The 20,994-nt window shown below is 37.2% G+C and overlaps 1 protein-coding gene across 20 annotated transcripts in view; it reads right to left on the bottom strand.

Annotated features, from left to right (window-relative positions):
* The window catches only part of SIPA1L1 (signal induced proliferation associated 1 like 1), a 419,211-nt gene that overhangs the window by 310,982 nt on the left and 87,235 nt on the right, over positions 1-20,994 (bottom strand). For 15 of the 20 annotated variants that reach the window (XM_063596279.1, XM_063596274.1, XM_063596284.1 and 12 more), the window contains one exon: positions 16,720-16,786. The exons of the other annotated variants lie outside the window; for them this stretch is intronic. The gene's annotated coding sequence lies outside the window, so the exon portion shown is untranslated. The remainder of the gene's footprint in view (positions 1-16,719; positions 16,787-20,994) is intronic. 20 annotated transcript variants of the gene reach the window in all.

Genomic DNA, 20,994 nt, shown 5'->3' with positions numbered 1-20,994 from the left:
AATCTTTTATGTACTAGTTAAGTCCACATATAACTACTTCTGTGAGTTATCTTTAGGAGTGTATACTGCTACTTGACATTTTTACTTTATTTGCCTCTTTTCATAGTGTGGAAGAAAGCACACTAGGGGAAAGTTGCAAGAATATTCACCCATATGAAAAGATGTGAATTAGCAGTGGGTGGTTTTCTTCTAACTTATTTAACATAATCCTTAGCTCTGGACTACTAGCTTGAAAGCTGATTGTATGAAAAGCAGAACAAGGATCTGTGAGTAGGAGTTAACATGCTAAAAGCATATCGTGCATTTAATTATCTCATCAACTGAAACTGTCCCTTTCAAAATACACAAATAACACTGCGCTGCTAACAAATTTGTTCTCAAGAAGTTTTTTTTCCCTAAATAACAAAAAATATAAGTGTATATGTATATCTATATAGGACCTTTATAATAATATCAATAATAGGTCCTTCACATTTCCACAGTGAAGGATAAAACTGAGTTGATCAGGATTTGAAATACCCATCTTTAAGGATGAACTAGAAGAGCCTCCCTGAGGAAATGAATTTGAATGTGTTTCAAAGGGAGGGCAAGGTGACTTGACAGGTGGTGAAAAGAAAGAGAAATTGCAAGCAAGGAAAATGCCCTGTGCAAAAGCTGCCCCTGTGGTTTCTCAAGAAGCGGAGTCGCAAAGTGATCCCACAACTGAGAAAGATATTAGTTAAGCACAAACAAAAGGGAGAGAAGCTACACATTATGTGACACTCAGCCTCAGTTTTCTCATCTGTTATAGGAGAAGGCTGGATTAAGTGATTTCTCTGGTCCCATGCAGCTTGTTTCCTATGAGGCACTGCACTGACAACCTCATGCTCCCAAAAACCCTGCTGGGTTCCTGGCTTATTAGCCCCATTTGTTAGATGAATAGAGTGAGGCTCAGAATACTGATGAGATCTCCAGCTAGAGGTTGTAGAGATAAAATGGAACAGACGTAACTATTGTGGAGAAAGAAGTGGCATATGAAGACTGATAACTTCAAAAACCAAAGCTTCTGAAAATAATTTCTTGATAAAATAAGTATTACAGTTTTTTATTTTCTTAAAAGATCAAAAGGAAGAAAGAAATATTCCCCATCATACCAGACAACCATGCCAAAAAAAAAGGAAAAGAATAAATACCATTCTTACTTTGAAACCAACAGTCCTTTAAGGGAAACTAGAGGAGGTGGTGTGCCTATTTCTGCCCAGCAGTAGCTCTCATTTAATTATGTATTCCCTCTGCCTGTGGTGTCCATAATGAGGTAGGTGTGATGCTGAATATACAACACATCCCTCAGCCATTAGAACACAGATTAGCAGTTAACTGAAGAAGTCTTCCAAACTTCAGAAGCACTTAAGACAACCCTCACACCTAGCTTTACCCCCAATGCACAGATTCTAAAACAAGGTGTTACTTTTACATAAAAGCTCAATGGTAATTATAGCAATTTACCTGCAATTATTCAACAGCAGAAATCTTTATTTCTAAATAAATTCACATCTGATAGCAAAATACAGTGCAATGAATAAAACTAGCCTTCAACTTCAAAGCCAAATATTATAAGCTAATGAGATCTACTTATTTGTAAATATACATCAGGTCTTCAAACACAGTTCCTATCCTGTACCATTTCTCCACATATAAACATATAGGACTAAAGAACCTATCCTCTGCTGATGGAAGCCACTTAGATAAAGCAATTCGAGAGTGTCTATTACAATATCCCATGACCTGACAACTGCATAGAGAAACATGCCCATATACACAGAGCCAAGGACAAGGATGTTGCCTGCAGCCTTGTTTATAATCAGGAACTATCAGAAACAATCTAGAAGTTCAGCAATGGGAAAAATGAAGAAAAAAAAAATCAATCCCCATGACTAGGCAGCAGTTAAAAAGGATGAACTGGGATTATATGAACCAACATGAATACCTATCCAAAGCCAGTTGTTGAATAAAAAAAAAAAATTACAGATATTAAATACAATGGCAATTATGTGAAGTTTCTAAAATACAAAAATACAATGCTTTTATATTATAAATAAAAATAAAAGTACCAAATCAACAAACTGTTTACCAGTGGAGAGCAAGCCAGAGAACCAGGACGAGGGAAGTGGGGAGGAAACAGGCACTCAAACCTTATAAATGGACTAATTTATTACTTCTATTAAAAAATTAATTTTGAAAAAATGTCTCACAAAAACAAAATGTTATCAAGTGACTTGGGATTAAATAATATGGTGAAATAAAAATAATATCTCAGCAACTATTACTAAATTAAAATGAAATTGAGGAGCATGTTCTGGGATGATCACAGAGTAGCAAGTATCAGGAATCTGTCTTCCCGCCCAGACAATAGATGCACTGGCAGAATCTATCCAAAATAATTATTTTGGAGCTGTGGAATCTATGGAAAACTTGCAACTTCTAGCAGAAGGCTTGAACAGTTCATTGAGGTTATTTTCATTTAATTTTGGCTCTTACCGTAGTTGCAGCTACCCATCATCTACCCCAAGTCCTGGGGCAGGTAGCTGGGCACACATTTCCTAGAGTAGTTTGCACACAGCTGGCAAGAGCCAGGATGGGCAAAAAGGACCCTGCCCTCTAAATATCAGGGATCTGTGCTCTAATGGCTGACTGCTGCTTCTGATCACAAAAGTGCAAAGAGGCCACTGTTGTTGAACCTCCCCTCTTGCAGGAAGCCCCTCCTTTTTGACCAAAGGGACTTCAGGGCATTTAACAGGCCAGAGCCCTTCTCCCCAACCCCCATTCAATTTTCTCTTTACCCCTTTTAAGGGCCAGACATTAAAGATTAGGCTATTCAAAAGCAACCACATATATGGGGAAAATTAGAACGTGACCATGCATGGTCAGGGAAAGGTGCAGACTCAGAAAATATCTGAAAAGACCTTAAATTTACACGTCAGATTGATCATCAGCACAGAGACAGCCTACAATAAAAATAAAAATAAAAATAAAACCAGTAAAAAAGAAAAAAAAAACGCAAATCATAAGGAAGGGGGAGAATCTGATTTCCAGAGTTGGCACATTATGAGATTAAAATGTCCAGTTTTCAGCCAGGCATGGTTGCTCATGCCTGTAATCCCAGCATTTTGGGAGGCTGAGGTGGGGGGAATCACCTGAGGTCAGGAGTTCGAGACCAGCCTGGCCAACATGGCAAACAAAACCCCATCACTACTAAAAATACAAAAATTAGCAGGCACAATGGCACACACCTATAGTCCCAGCTACTTGGGAGGCTGAGGCAGGAGAATCGCTTGAATCTGGGAGGTGGAGGCTGCAGTGAGTCAAGATCGCACCACCGCACTCCATCTCAAAAAAAATGAGACTCCATCTCAAAAAAAATAAAAATAAAAAAATAAAGTGTCCAGTTTTCAACAACAACAACAAAATCACAAGAAACACAAACAGGAAAATACTGCCCATTCAAAGGAAAAAATAAATTAAAAACTGACCCTGAAAAATACTTGTTGGCAGATTTACTAGACAAAAACAACCATGTTAAAGATAAACAAAGAACTAAAGGAAGATGTAGAGAAACTTAAAAAAAAATTCATAAGCAAAATGAAAATATTCATAAAGAGATGCAAAATCCAGAAAAAAATTTTTGAAGTTGAAATGCACAATAGAAATGAAAAATCCACTGAGGAAATCAAAGGCAGATTTGAGGATGCAGAAGAAACAATCAGTGAACCTAAAGAGAGGACAATGAAAATGATCAAGTCTGAGAAACAGGAAGAAGACTGTAGAAAAGTGAGCAGAGCCAGGGGACCTATGGGACACCATCAAGCTAAGCAACACATACATTGTGAGAGTTCCAAAAGGAGACAAGAGAACTCAAAGAGACCCCCATTGATATACATTATAATATCTTTCTAAAGACAAAGATAGAATCTTGAAAGCAGCAGGAGAAAAGCAACTCATCACATACAAAGGATCCTCCTAAGATTATTAGCAGTTTTCTCATCAGAAACTTTGGAGGCCAAAAGGCAGTAGGAAGATATATTCAAAGTGCAAAAAACAAACAAACAAACCTATCAACCAGAATGTCATTCTGTCAAAACTGTCCTTCAAAAGTGGGTGCGAAATGAAGACATTCTCAGACAAAAAAAAAAAGCTGAGAAAGTTTACTACCATTAGACCCGTCTTGCAAGAAATGATAAAAGAAGTCCCTGCAGGGTAAAAATAAAAGGACACTAAAAAGTAACTTGCAGCCATATAAAGAAATAAAGACTTCAATAAAAGTAAATGCAGGAGCAATTATAAAAGTATCATTGTAAAAACAGTCTGTAACTGCATTTTTTGTTTGCTCTGTGATTTAAGAGACTAAACTTTCTCTAAAAATTTAGTCTAAAAGGTAGTACTATTAGTCACAATGCCACATTTTGTTTTCTACATGGTTTAAGAAATGAATGCACTAATCTCTTATTAGTTCATTATTACTTTATGTTTTTGAGCACACAAGGTATAAAGATGTAATTCTGTGACATCAACAGTGAAAAACGTGGTGCCTGAACTATTAGAGGAAGAGAGTTTATGTAGTTAAGCTGGTATAAATTCAGGCCGGGTGCAGTGGTTTACGACTGTAATCCCAGCACTTTGGGAGGCCAGGGCAGGCAGATCATTTGAGGTCAAGAGTTTGAGACCAGCTTGGCCAACATGGTGAAACCCCGTCTATACTAAAAATACAAAAAAATTAGCTGGGCATGGTGGTGCACGCATGTAATCCCAGCTACTCAGGAGGCTGAGGCAGGAGAATCGCTTGAACCTGGGAGGCAGAGGTTGCAGTAAGCCAAGATCATACCACTTGCACTCCAGCCTAGGCGACAGAGCGAGACTCTGTCTTTGGGAAAAAAAAAAAGAAATTCAAATTAGGGTATTATGACTTTAGAATGTTAAATGTAATTCCTATGGTAACCACAAAGAAAATACCTACAGAATACAAACAAGAAAAAAAAAATTTTAAAGGTTTCACTAAAAACAAACAAACAAACAAACATAAAAGTCAACAGTTAATGCTAGAAATAAGGAACCAAAAAGCTACAAGGCATGTAGAAAACAAATAGCAACATGACAAAAGTGCCTCCTTATCAGTCATTCCTTTAAATGTAAATGGATTAAACTCTCTAATCAAAAAAGACAGAGAATGGTAGAACAGATAAAAACAACCTCTGATAGACAAAGGACATGTGTTTAAAGATTAAAAAATTAAAAAACATGATCCAACTATATGCTATCTACAAGAGGCTCACTTTAGATCCAAAGACACAAACAGATTCTAAGTGCAGTAATAAAACGATTATTTCGTGCAAACAGTCACCAAAAGAAAGCAAGGATGGTTATACTAATACCTAACAAAATAGATTTTAGGTCAAAAACGCTTACATTAAACAAAAAAAGGACATTATATAGTAACAAAAAATACAATATAGCAAGAAGATATAACCATTATAAAAATTATTCACCTGACTATCAAAATATCTAAAATAAATCTGATAAACCAAAGAGAGAAATAGACCATTCTACAATAATAGTTGGAGACATCAATACCCCATTCTCAATAATGGATGGAACAACTGGACTGGATACAAGGAAACAGAGGACTCAAAAAACACAAGAAACCAACTGAACTAACAGGTATATACAGAACACTCCAAGAACAGTATACACATTCTTCTTAAATGCATATGGGATATTTTCCAGGACAAGCCATACACTAAGCCACAAATTAAGTCTCAACAGATTTTCAAAGATGCCACATAAAATGTCTTCTGCAATCACAACACGATGAAGTTAGAAATTAATAAGAAGTAAAACTATTTCCACAAAACACAAAATTGTAGGATACTGAACAACATATTCTTAACCAATAGATCAAAGGAGAAATCACAGGGGAAATTAGAAAATACTTAGACTTGAACGAAAATGAAAACACAAATGCCAAAACTTATGGGACACAGCAAAGGCAGTGCTGAGAGGAAAATTCACAGCTATAAATGTTTACATTAAAAGACAAAATCTCAAGTCAAAAACCTAACTTTAAGAACAAACTAAACCCAAAGCTCACAGAAAGAAGGAGTAGAGATAAACTAAACAAAAGAAAAACAACAGAGAAAATTAAGGAAACAAAAGTTGGTTCTTTGCAAATATCAACAAAATTGACAAATATTTACTGAGATGTACTCACACACACAAAAAGGGAAGATTCAAATTACTAAAATCAAAAATGAAAGTGGGGACATTACTACTGATTCTACAGAAATAAAAAGGCTTATAAGAGTGCACTATGGAGAACTGTATGCAAAAAAACTGGATAACCTAGAAAAAATGGATTCCTAGAAATACAAAATGTTACCAACATTAAATCATGAAGAAACAGAAAACCTAAGACATATAACTAGTACAGAGATTAAATCAGTAATAAAAAAAACTCTCAAAAAAGAAAAGTTCTGAACCTAACGGCTTCACTGGTAAATTTTACCAAACAAATAAGGAACTAACACCAATCCCTCTCAAATTTCCATATAATTGAAGAGGAGGGAACACTTCTTAACTCATTATCTGATGCCAGTATTACCCTAAGACCAAAACCAGATGAAGATACTACAAGAAAATTGGAGACCATTATCTCTAATGAATACCGATGCAAAAATCCTCAACAAAATATTGGCAAACTGAATTCAGCAGCATAGTAAAAGGATTATACACCATGACCAAGTGGGATCTATTCCTGGAATACAAGGATGGCTCAACATACAAAGATCATACACCACATTAACAGAATGAAGAGATGAAATATCCCATATGACCATCTGAATTGATGCAGAAAAAGCATCTGTTAAAATTCAACACCCTTTCCTGATAAAAACATTCAATAAACTAGGAATAGAAAGAAACTACCTCAATAAAATAAAAGCAATATATGAAAAACCAGTTGCAAACATCATGTCTATAATGAAAGTCTAAAATAAAAGCTTTTCCTCTAACATCACGAACAAGGCAAGAATGCATGCTTTCATCACTTCTATTCAACCTAGTACAGGAAGTTCCACCAGAGCATTTAGGCAAGAAAGAGAAATAAAAGGCATTCTAACTGGAAAAGAAGTAAAATTACTTCTGTCCACAGGTGATATAATCTTACATGTGGAAAACCCAAAAGGTTCCACAAAAAACTGTTAGAACTAATAAATGAATTCAGCAACATAGCAGGAGACAAAGTCTACATACAAAAATCAGTTGCATTTCTATATACTTATCAATGGACAATCTGAAAAGGACATTACAAAAACGCATCAAAAGAATAAAATACCTAGGAATTAAACAAGGAAGTGAAAGACTTGTACAATGAAAACTACAAAACACTGCTGAAAGAAGTTAAAAGAAATAAATAGAAGCACTTTCCATGTTCAAGGACTGAAAGGCTTGATATTAAGATAGCAATATTACCCAAAACAACATACAGATGTAATACAATCCCTATCAAAATCCCAATGATATATTTGCATAAATAAGAAAAACAATTCTAAAATTTACATGAAATGTTAGGGGACCCAAATAGCCACAATGATCCTGAAAAGGAACAAAGCACGAAGACTCATACTTTCTGATTTCAAAACTTACTACAACGCTATGGTAATCAAAACGATATGGTACTGGCATAAAGACAGACTCAGAGACCAATGGAATAGAATACAGAGCCCAGAATAAGCTTTTGCATATATGGTGAAATGATTTTTGACAAGAGCGCCAAGACCATTCAATGGGGAAAGGACAGTCCTTTCAACAAATGGTGCTGGGAAAACTGCATATGGAAAAGAATACAGTTAGGTGAATACTACTTACAAAAATTAACTCAAATGAATGAAAAACTGAAGTGTAAGACCTAAAACTATAAAGCTCTCAGAGGAAAACATAAGGCAGAAGCTATACAGCACTGGCTTTGGCAATGTTTTCTTAGATATGACATTAAAGGCATATATAACAAAATTTAAAAACATACAAATTGGACTTCATGAAAATTTTAAAATTTTGTGCATCAAAAGACACTATCAACAGACTAAAAAAGGCAACACACAGAATGGGAGAAAATATTTTCAAATCATATTCATATATCTGACAAGGGATTAACATCACAGCTATATAAAGAACTGTAACTCAACAACAAAACAAACAACTTGATTCAAAAATGGGCAAAGATCTTGGATAAACATTTCTCCAAAAAAGATATTAAAATGGCCAATAAGCACATAAAAAAATGTTCGACATCACTAAGCATTAGAGAAATACAAATCAAAATTACGAGGTACCACCTCATACCCATTACAATGGCAACTATCAAAAAACCAGAAAATACGTATTGGCAAGGATGTGAAGAAACTGGAATCTTTGTGCACTGTTGGTAGGAATGTAAAATGGTACAGCCACTGTGAAGAAAAGATTATGGCAGTTCGTCAAAATTTTTTAATAGAACTACCAGATGATCCAATGATTCTACTTCTGGGTATTTACCAACAAAATTCAAAGCAGAGTCTCAAAGAGAAATTTGTACACTCATTTTCACAGCAACATTCTTCACAATAGCTAAAAGGCGGAAGCCACCCAAGTGTCCATCGATGGATGAATGGATAAGCAAAATGTGGTATACACATACAACGGAATATTATTCCGTTTTATACACATGCTACAACACAGATGAATCTTCAGACATTATGGTAAGTGAAATAAGCCAGTCACCAAAAAGACACATAATGTATGATGATTTCACTTATATGAAGTGCTTCAAGTAGCCTAAATCATAGAGACAGAAAGCAGAATGATGGACATCAGGGCCTGGGCAGTGGTAGGAATGGGGAGTTACTGTTTAATGAGTACAGAATTTCAGTTTTACTGAAATGAAAAGAGTTATGAAGATGGATGGTGGTGACGGCTGGACAACATTATTAATGTATTTAATACCAACGAACTGTACGGTGAAAATGGTTAAGATGTTATATGTATTGTTTCATATTTTTAAAAAAGGAAAAAGCAACAACAAATAAAAGTTAAAATAACTACAAAAGGTCTAATCAAATGGAAGAATACAAACTACCATAGGGATAATTATAACATCATAAATGAAGCTGACTCTGTCTACTTAAATGGCCACATGAAGCTTCAGCTGGTATAATTATTATTGGTATGAGCCAACACACATATCTCTTTCCCAGGCTAAAAGTTTGGCAATAACTGAAAGACGTCCTCATATACAACTGTTAAAAATGTTAGCATCACTAAATAAAAACGTCATACTCCATTTTAACGACTAAGAATCCTTTCCCACTGTGCTGGGATTACAGTGGCCTAGTTTATATGAGAATGTAAGCTTAACATTTTTAAAAAGTTCAGCAACAATAATTATGAGTCCCCTTCTTGCGGTAAATCTCCAGAAAATCACGGCCTGGGTGAGCACCATTTACCTCCCTCTACTTTCAGCCCTGTCAAGGAACCATTAGGCAGGCTGTCTTTTACACAACCATCTTCTACATTCCCCAGGAAAAACCAAATGGACTTTCAATCCAGGTAATTGCATCTCCAATATTATATCCAACCATAACAGCTACTGGAATAAAAAAGAAAGGAAGAAAGGGAGGGAGGGAGTCAAGGAGGAAAGAAATAACCAATCTGTTGTTATAATATATATCATTAATGTAAGCTTTACCTATTTTATTATTTTATTTTATAATTTTTTTAAGAGATAAGGTCTCACTCTGTCACCCAGGATGGAGTACAGTAGAGTGATTATAGCTCACTGCCTTCAACTCCTGGGCTCAAGCCATCCTCCCACCTTAGGCTCCCAAGAAGCTGGGACTACAAGCAAACACCACCATACCTGCCTACCTTTTTTTTTTCTCGTTTTTGTAGAGATGGGGGTCTCACTATGTTGCCCAGGCTGGTCTCAAACCCCTGGCCTCAAGCAATCCTCCTGCCTCAGCCTCCCAAAGCACTGGGGTTACAGGCGTGAGCCACCATGCCTGGCCAGATTTACTTTAAATATAATCAACTACATCTTTCTCATTTTAGTTACTATTATTCCATAAGATTTAACAGAAAATAAAAACTAATTGAAGAAGAGTAAATAATAGAAAAATGTCCTCATTCAATCGTTAAGTATAAAAAGTAGCTCATAAAACAGTATGTGCAATATGATCTTAATTTTGCTTTTAAAACATATCTTTGATTACAAAGAAGAACAAAAATGAAAGAAAACTATTAAAGTGACACAGGACAAATGACCCCATTTCTTCCACAACAAATTACATGAAAAAAGGGAGAGAAGGGAAAATGCTACAGATGAAGAAAGACTTAAAAGAGACACGTGCGATGTGTGAAGGCTGCTTGGATCCTGATTCCCACAAATCAACGGTAAACTGACAATTTTGAAACAATAGAGAAAACATGGACTAGGGCTTACACGACTAGCTAGTGTACATAGTAAGTTTGTTAACGGTGATGACATTGCTGCTATTTTTTTAAGTGCTTCTCTGTTAACAAAAAATGACTGAAGTATTTATAAGTTAAATAGTATAATATCTGAAACTCCAACAAAAAAAAACACAAAAGCAGGAGAAAGACAGACAGAATGGCAAAATGTCCCTGTCCATGACTGTGGAAGCTAGATGATAAGTATATGGGGGCTCACTGCACTTTTCTCTCTACTTCTATGCATGTTTGGAAAATTCCATAGATAATAAGTAAATGTGATAGCAGAGATAGTTACTTCTGGATGTTAGTGAAGACTGAGTGATCTGGTGGGAATTAGGTGATTTTTACTTTGATCTGTGTGCCATTAAGAACATCCAAGATTTTACACAACAAAGATGAGTTGCTTTGGTTACCTAAAAAACCAAATGTTACTCCTTTAGTAGACAGATAGATGGGTAGATAGGCAGACAGACAGTCAGATGGCCTTTCAATGCCCTGTTCGAATAATGCCACCTTCATGGATTCAATCCTCCCTCTATAAATGCCTCAATGCATTTACCTATATTTCTACTAAAGGCCTTATTATGTTTGGTCATTTATTATGACCATTTCCAACTATGTCTAATTCTCCTCTAGAAAAATAACTTGATTACGAGGAGGCATTTCTTTTTCATATTTCTATCCTGGCTAATACTAAGCAAAATGTTCTCTACATAATAGATATAAAATAATTATTTGCTTAATTAACTTTTCCACTAATAAATCCAGGGAAGAAACGATGTCAACAAACGCAGAATATCTACCTTGTAACTACAAAAGCTTTAAGGTTTTTGTTTTGTTTTTTTGAGACAGGGTCTTGCTTTGTCACCCAGGCTGGAGTGCAGTGGTGTGATCATGGCCCATTGCACCCTCAACTTCCCAAGCTCAAGCAATCCTCCCACCTCAGCTTTCCAAGTCGCTGGGACTACAGGTGCATGCCACCATGTCCAGCTAATTTTTTTTTTAAGAGATGGGGTCTCACTATGTTGCCCAGGTTAGTTTTGAACTCTTTGCCTCAAGAGATCCTCCTTGAGCCTTCCAAATTACAGGATTACAGGTGTGGGCCATCACCCCTGGCCCAAAAGCTTTCATTTCAGGCCAGAACAGCCCTGAAAGTCCCTACACAAAGACAGATGTTTATCAAATGTTACCTAGTCAATTTCTCAAAACATTTACTTTTCAGTTGACTGGAAAAAAACACTGGTCGGTAGCAGACAAGGGTCAGTTACTGAATTAAGCTATAGACTTAAAAAAAAAAAAACCCTGAAAGAAAACAAAGTCCGTTAGCTCTACAGCAACCATTCACTATTTAACCTACTGAACGCTCATCCAGAGTGCCAATCAGACCGTTTTAATTAAGGAAACTATTACAGGCAGAACTCAAGGCTAGTCATGTGCCGAGACAGCAACGGTTCAGGTAACACCCCTGCTCTGAGAGGCTGATATCAGGCGGAAGGGCTGCCCACCCATACCACTGTGTTTCCCTTATCATCTACTCACTGAAGACCTTGGCCCATTTTGTGCAGATGTGAGTAGTAATGGCCTTCAAGCCAAGGACATTCAACGCTACATTCTCTTGCTTATTAAAAATCTTTTCCAAAAAGATACAATAAAGCCCTCCCCGCAGGAGCACCAAAAGCTCCAGAACGTGGCATGCTGAACTTCCCCACATTTAAGACTTTACCCACCATATGGCCTTAATTTTCCATACATGGTTTTGGGGAAAGGCACTTAAATACTAGTGAAGACATTTACAACTTCCTCTTATATATAAAATATGCTGAGGGATTGACAAACATTAAAATGAAGTCCAGGTTTTAAAATAAAATCCCCATCACTGTTTCCTAAGCCCTTCGAGAAACATTAGCAATTCATGATCAACTGGCAAATGCAAGCTTCTCCCAAGCTTCTTCTCCAGTTCTGCCCTGTGACCTGCTGTCTCAGAAGCCAGGTCTTCAAAAATGCTCATGTCACCCAACTTTTTAAGTCAAATAGGGACAGTAGGGGGTGGGGCTGAGCTCTGCACAATTCCTACCCTGACCTCCAACTACATCCACATAGTTCATGTTCTCTCTTCTTTATTTTCTGATTCCTTCCTTTAGACTTTTGTTCAAATCCACTATTAGCAAATTTTAAATATATGAGACAGTCAAGAAAGTGGGCAACATGGTACCATTATAAAATTACAATATACTGCTATAGACAATCATACCCATGCAGATCTGGGCCCAAAAAAATAATCAGGTATTAAGAAATAAGGCACACCCCTCCAAAGACAACTTAATTCAAATACCTCTTACCATTTGCTCCACTAGAATGAGTTTAAAAGAGGTAACTATTTGGCATGGGCAGCTGCTCTCTTATGTTCTGGAGAACATAAAAATAAAAGCTGAGTGAGAATAAGTTGTTCCTACTGAAGAGAAAAAGGGTACAACAGCATTAGTAAATACGAAAGAGTCAGATCACCGTTCTATTGGCTGATAAAAATGTTTGTTAGGCTAAAGGATTTCATATCATTTTCTTCTTTAAGAACAAAGAAATGGGCTTTGGATAATAAAAACGTGTAACAAAATAATTCTGAAGTGACCTCAGGCCATGTCAAACTCAATTCAAACTAGTCACAGCCAAAGATGAAAGGAAGATTCTATAATCATCCCCTAGCTACTATACATTTTTAATATTTATATACTGTATTATAGTTAGCATTTGGAAAATAAAACTGTCTAGCACTGTTGACCCTTCAACAATACGAGTTTGAACTGTGCGTGTCCACTTAAAAGTGGATTTTTTCAATAACAGTTACACCAAGTGTGCCTGCCTCTCCTGCCTCCCCTTCCTCCTCCTCCACCTCTGCCACTGGAGACAGCAAGACCAATCTCTTCTTTCCCTCCTCCTCATCAGCTTACCCAATGCAAAGACAATGAGGACGAAGACCTTTATGATCCACTTCCATTAATGAATAGCAAATATATTTTCTCTTCTTTAGGATTTTCTTAATAACATTTTCTTCTCTCTAGCTTATGTTATTGTAAGAACACAGTATATAATACATATAACATACAAAATGCATGTTATTCAACTGTTCATGTTATTGGTAAGGCTTCTGGTCAACTGTAGGCTACTAGTAGTTAAGTTCTGGAGGAGTCGAAAGTTACATGCAGGCCAGGCACAGTGGTTCATGCCTTTATTCCAAGCACTTCAGGAGGCCAACGGAGAAGGATCACTTGAGGTCAGGAGTTCCAGACCAGCCTGGGCAACACAGTGAGACCATGTCTCTATTTAATTTTAAAAACTGTATTTTAAAAATGTGTTTAAAGGAAAAGAAAAAAGTATGCTTATTCAATTCAGTATTTATATTCTAGAATAATGCTGCTCAAAAAATAATTTAAAAAAGAATGATGGATTTAATAAGGTACACATAAAACTACATATATACAAGGTTGTGTGTGTGTGTGCGTGTGTGTGTGTGTGTGTGTAGATTTTTCTTTCTTTTAGAGTATAGAAATTGTTTTAGATATCCCTTAAGTAGAGAAATAGCACTTAGGAAGGAAGTATACACTTAGAAGGCGAAGAGTCATGTCACCAACAGGTTGGGAGAACTGTTGAGTCATGGCCTCCTCCTGTGTTGCCTGAGGAGACCTGAGTAAGAATGGATGTATAACAGAAGAATCTCCCACCTGACCTATTAGAGATACTGTACCAGCATTACCAGATATCACTTCTATTAAAAGATATTTCAGTGCCCAGAGGTTCAAGTTATCAAACGAAGCAACTCAATTCAAAAGACAAGGTGTATTAAAACCCATAAAAAAAAAACAAAAACCATTTTTAAGAAATCCTAACAAGTAACTGAAACCCAAAATGCTCTGTCTTGAGTCATGAGATCCATCAGTTCCTGATATTGTCTGGACTTGCATCTAGAGCTAGATTGTAAAATCTTTTTAGGCATGTGTTAGATTTCTGTGAAAACTTTGTTTAAACGTAAACCTCATACCACACTATCAGTTTCTGTGTTAATAAAACTATAGATTTATTATACTAAAAAAAAAAAAGAACAAAATACAAGGGGTAGCTATATGACACAGAAGCTAAACAAGTGCCTGGCCTCACGGTAGTATACAGAACTTAAGGTGCCTGCTCAAAACTGTCATGTTTAAGTTTATCAACCAAGAGTTATTATTAAAATACCATTAATACATCTGGGCATGGTGGCTCACGCCTGTAATTCTAACACTTTGGGAAGCCGAGGCAGGACGATCATCTGAGGTCAAGAGTTCAAGACAAGCCTAGCCAACATGGCGAAACCTCATCTCTACTTATACAAAAATTAGCTGGGTGTGGAGGCACACGCCTGTAATCCCAGCTACTTGGGAGGCTGAGGCGGGAGAATCGCTTGAACCTGGGAGTTAGAGGTTGCAGTGAGCCGAGATCATGCCTTTGCACTCTAGTCTGGGAGAGAGAGTGAGATCCCATCTCAAAAAAAAAAAATAATAATTAAGACATTTGAGAACTGCACTGAAGGTGCACATTTCAATAACATATAGCTATTCTGGAGGGAAAAAAAAGTATATCTAGAAAAACAGCTTCCAAGGTTGAGGTAAAAATCACAGGGCACTCAATAATATGTACTGATTTTTCTTCCCTCTCGAAGTACCAGAGCAGAGCTACATTCACAGAGCATTCCTGCAGGCTGCTTGCTTCACCATTAAGCAATTCTTGGCAGTTCCAAAGATGTTATGTTTTCAAAGACAGTTTTTCAGTTGTGTTGCTATTATAAGCCTGGATTTTTCAAATGGCTAAAAATTACAGATATCTAAAAATCTTAGATTCCACCTCTATTAAAGAAGAATGATGCTGGGAACGGTCAAATAAATGTAACCCAGAAAAGTGCCCTAATGTACTTTAAAAACATTTTCAGAGATAATAATTCCCAAATTTCCCTTACTGAAATTCAAGGAAGGTCACAAATAGCAAGCCACTTTAAAAGCAGTGCTCCAATTACCCATCCCCTAAGCTCTGCACAAAGGTTTATGGAGGGGAGATGGTCAGATAACTTGACCATCCGTTATAGGATGCAGTCACTCCAGAAGAGCTGACTCCTTAGGAAATTTTCTTCTGACAAAGCAACAAATGAGAAAAACTCCAAGGTCTTTGTTTCAGCATCTGGCTGAGATCAAGGTTAAGTATAATGAAACCTACACAACCCCAGAATTTAACATATGACAGCATTTTTGGCCTGTATAAAATGCGTCTCCCTTAATCTGCATTAAGCTGTTGTTTTTCTCAATAAAAGAATATCCTTTTGTAATTGTTTAAAATGTTTAAGAAATGAGTAAGCCAGTACAGTCACTCGAAGAGCAATAGTAATGCATATACCAGTATACGTCAGTCAAAGGGTAGATCATCTGATCATTTCTCAATTATTCAGGAAAAGCTTGGCACCCCAAACTATACACCAATGCATTAGAGTTAACAAGATTCTTAGAACATGGGTTGAAGTATAAGCTCTCACCTAATTTCAAGAAACATAGAGAAGATTTTAAATGCATTCACTATGGAGGGAAAACATAAACATGTAACAGAAAACCTTCTTAAGTAGCCAGAAAATTATCCAAACTATTTCATCTGCAAAGATGACAACACTGAATTCAGAAATCAATGACTAAAACTGCACAAGCATTTCCCATATTTTCCTTTTCCACTTCAAAAAGGGAAAAGCCAGTGGGCAGAAAATATCGGACATTTGATAAATCAAAATTCTGCTATAAAGAGCAGGGTTTTTTGTTTTTGTTTTTTTCCCTGAGATGGAGTCTCGCCCTGTCCCCCAGGCTGGAGTGCAATGGCACAATCTCGGCTCACTGCAACCTCCACCTCCTGGGTTCTAGCAATTCTCCTGCCTCAGCCTCCCAGGTAGCTGGGATTACAGGTGTGTGCCACCACACCCAGCTAATTTTTGTATTTTTAGTAGAGACAGGGTTTCACCATGTTGGTCAGAATGTTCTCAAACTCCTGACCTCAGGTGATCCTCCACCTCAGCCTCCCGAAGTGCTGGGATTACAGGCGTTGAGCCACAGCGCCTGGCCAAATAGCAGGTCTTCTAAGAATGACAGTTTGAGTGACATTTCCTCCCCGCAATGTGACTTTGGAACTAATCCACCAACTCACCTTATTCCATTTCAAAGTTAGTAGTATATCTTGCTTTTGAGTGCAACTTCAGGTAATCTCTCAAAACCTAGATTAAAATAATTATGAACTTTATTAGTAGTTATTTCCAAATTTTGAAAAACACACAACTATAACTCATAGTAAGTAAAAGGGGAAAAAAAATCACCACTACTAATCAAATCACAATTATGAAATTTTACACTTTGTCTCTAAAACCTTCTTTAATTGGTAATCTCTTTATGTGCAGCTCAATACACATTTATTGGGCTTTTGTTTTTTAGACGGTGTTTTGCTCTTGTCGCCCAGGCTGGAGTACAGTGGCAAGATCTCAGCTCACTGCAACCTCTGCCTCCTGGGTTCAAGCAATTCTCCTGCCTCAGGCTCCTGAGTAGCTGGGATTACAGGTGTGCACCACCACACCGGCTAATTTTTGTGTTTTTAGCAGAGACGGGGTTTCACCATGTTGGCCAGGCTAATCTTGAACTCCTCACCTCAGGTGATCCACCCGCCTCGGCCTCCCAAAATGCTGGGATTACAGGCGTGAGCCACTGCACTATGCCCCGCCTCAACACATATTTAAATTTAAGCCAACCAACAGCCATTCCCACTTAAACAACAAATTCTTGCTTGGCTATTCATTCAGTCTGTCCACAGACTGCTACTCAAAGATCTCACCCTGGAAGCTGTATGTATAGAAGAAAAAACAACAACAACAACAAAGTGATTTTGATGAGTTGGTCCATCACATGCCTATGGGAATCACTATTCCAAAATACTAGTTCTCTACAGGGAGCAATTTTGTACCCACAGGTGACATCTTGCAACATCTGGTAACATTTTTGGTCATCACAAGTGAAGTGGGGGGTGGGTACACTATTGGCATGTAATACACAAAAACCAGGGAAGCCACTAAACATCTTACAATGCACAGGACAGTCCCCTCCAACAAAGAATTATCCTGCCTAAAGCGAAAATACTGGTGAGGTTTAGAAACCCTGTTCCGAAGAAACCAAACACTGCATATTTGGAAATTCCACAATTCTCACACTGCTCATTTCAGATCACCTACTAAGCTCCCACCATGGTTGTATTTCCTATGAATGCTAAGCTTATTGGTTAAAAGAATACCCACACACATGCCCAATAGTAATCATCTACAGCACATGTACCAATTTCTAAAATGTATTAAATAAGTCAGACACGTCCATAAGAGCTTCCAATAAATAATTTTAAACACTATTTCAAACTATGTAATTGCCAAACTCTGTTCCCAATCACATAAAATGGAAGCTAAGAAGAATAAAAATCATCAGAACTTAGTTTCACTCACAGATATTCCCAATTCCTACTGAAGACAAAAGGGGAAGTTCCTCTTCCCAGCCTATCACCCCGGACATTAGGCCTCCCACCTTTTATTCAGCTAAATAAAAAAGCACTTCAAACAAGACTTACCAAGGGCCTATCATGCCCTCACACTATGATCTCATGTAATACGGTAGAACAGAGCTCGGTAAGACCCCGCAACAGGCCTTTCCTACACTACCATAACCAAATCGTACAAATATCAGAAGAAAACCGTGGGTAAAATAAACCTCTAAAGAAGGAATGTCCAATCTTTTGGCTTCCCTGGGCCACAGTGGAAGAAGAATTGTCTTAAGCCACACATAAAATACACTAACGATAGCTGATGAGCTTTAAAAAAATTGCAATAAAGTCTCATAATGTTTTAAGAAAGTTTACAAGTTTGTGTTGGGCTGCATTCAAAGCCATCCTGTGCCACATGTGGCTCGTGGGCTGCAGGATGGACAAGCTTGCTCTAAAAGATATTCTGAGAGTCAGATATCTAAGATAACAAAACTTGCTGTTTTTACACAACTGGCCTGCAGCTTGCACCCATAGAATAGGTGAAGAAATCTATAACACTCAAAATATGTACTTCGTTTTGTTAATCTTTAACTAATGAGCTATAACTAATTATATAAATAAGACATGGCTGGCAGCTGATCTGCAGTAGTAATCCACTTAGGAACATGAATAAACATGCAAATTTTAAACTCAAGCAAAAGGACAGGATTTATGAACACACTTAGAAAGATTCCATCAGAATTACTCCATTCTAACTGAACAAGATTTCCATATGTGGCAAATGGGCTTATTCTAATTAAAGTCTGACTTTGTCTTCTGAATCCTCAGTGTACACAGGAACTACCCAAATCAGGCTGAACTACAGTAACTTGAAGCAGCAAGCGGGCCAGGGGCTGTGGGTAGTGGGGCAAAGACCGGTGCTCGTACCCCAAAGCACCAGAAGGTTTGGCAGTCCAGGTAGAACCTGTGCCAAAGGCAGGACTCCAGTCGGGAGCTCCCACTCATTGCAACCTCTGGCCCAGCCAACTCCTTGGGAAGCTTTGCTGAATGCTATGCTTATCCAAAGCTGAAACGGAGTAGAAGAGGCTAACATAAGTTCTAGATTCAAGGTGCCTGTGAAATCAGTGTAGAGACTACCACACCTCCACTACAGAGAGAAGACAACTGGGGAAGGCAGCCCCAGTTAAGAGCTAGAAAAATAATGACAGGTTCAAGGACAACTTCTCAATATCCATCAATGGCTAAGAGAACAAAGCAATGCTACAAAGAAAGGAAAGCCCAGAAATTACTAGGAAGGTTCAGAAGTTGTAGTGCACGATATGAAATTTAACCTCTATCCCCTTTTTCTAGATTTAAGTAAGTCTTTAAATAAAAACTCATAATAAAGTTTCAAAACATAAACATTTTTTCCCTCTCTTAGCAGTAAAATATATTCAGTTCCAAAAAAGAAAGGTTGCTCAATTTCCTGTCAAAAGCAATCAGGAGAAGGCCACCTACACTGTAAAAGCAGCAAGAAAAAAAACAAAATGCTAAAGAAAAGTCTGATGTGTGGGCATATACAAAGTGCAATGTAACTACCACCCTGAGTTTTCAAAAGTTCTTTTCCCTGATCATTCTGAGAAATATGAAAATTAGTATAACTGCTAAAGAGAAGTTTGACCTCCAGCCTATTTAAGGAAAACAAGCCCTATGATGGATCTAAGTCGCCTCAAAGAAAGACAGGTATGGAGGGAGGGGGGAAGGAATTCTATGTATTTAACCTATGGTTTTCTGTACCAAAGGAAAAGGGGAGATTCTGCCAAAGAGACAATTTGCATGTAATGTTCTCACAGAAAGAACACTATTCTGACAATGAACCTTCTCCCTATAGCTACCCTTACCCCCCACCCTGACTCACACAATTTTGTGAACTAGAACCATCTTCATCCAAGGCTGAGTATTCTTAATCTGAAAACATGAAATCGGAAATACTCCAAAATCTGAAACGTTTTTAGTGCCAACGTGACTTTTAGTGCTCAAAGGAAATGCTCATTGGAGCACTTCAGATTTCAGGTTTTCCGATCAGGGATGCTGAACTGGTAAGTACACTACAAATATTTCAAAATCCAAAAAAATAAAAAATCCTAAACACTTCCGGTCCCAAGCATTTTGGATAAGGAAAACTCAACCCATATGTTTAACCCTAAACATTTAGGGGCCAACCATTCACAAATATGTATGTGAGCTGACTAGATTATGAATTAGCTAGAGCATCACATCCACCACTCTACCAAATGCCCCTCACCCTGCTTATACTTTCTGAAAATTTGAAATTCTAAGACATGCAATCAACAGCCCAGCACTTTGAAAAGTAAACTAAAAGCCTACTGAAATACGCTTAGTACGAAGGTAGACATAGTGTGATGAAATAAGAAATTGCTTTAATGGCTCACCAGCGGATTGAGAAGAAAAGAATAGCATATACAAAGTAAGTTAAAATTAAATACAGTATTGTCATTGAATACAATGAGGTGCCATATTTTTGTAAACTACACTTTCCATTCAAAGAAGCAGTTTGGCACAAAGGCAAAACAGATGAAGGAAATAAATAATGAGCCAAGAATGTATTAATGTGATGATTATAAATATTAAAAAACAGCATATCGAAAGACAAATCAAGATGTATAATAACAGGAAGGCCACCATGGTCGGGTAGTTTCAAGACAAGGCAGCCCAAAAAGCAAGCCCCGTAAACCTTATAAATGACTTTGATAAGCTAACAATTCTGTTACTAAGTCAATTATGAAAAGTTTTGTTTTGTTTTACTTTATAACTTCAGACCAACCTACAAAAATGTTGCAAGAACACTACAGATAACTTTTTTTTCCCTGAACTATTTGAGACTAAGTAGCCAATGTGATGGCCTATCAC

This window comes from Pan paniscus, chromosome 15, assembly GCF_029289425.2.
Source record: "Pan paniscus chromosome 15, NHGRI_mPanPan1-v2.0_pri, whole genome shotgun sequence".
Taxonomy (NCBI): Eukaryota; Metazoa; Chordata; class Mammalia; order Primates; family Hominidae; genus Pan; species Pan paniscus.
This window is presented reverse-complemented; position numbering and strand designations above follow the sequence as displayed.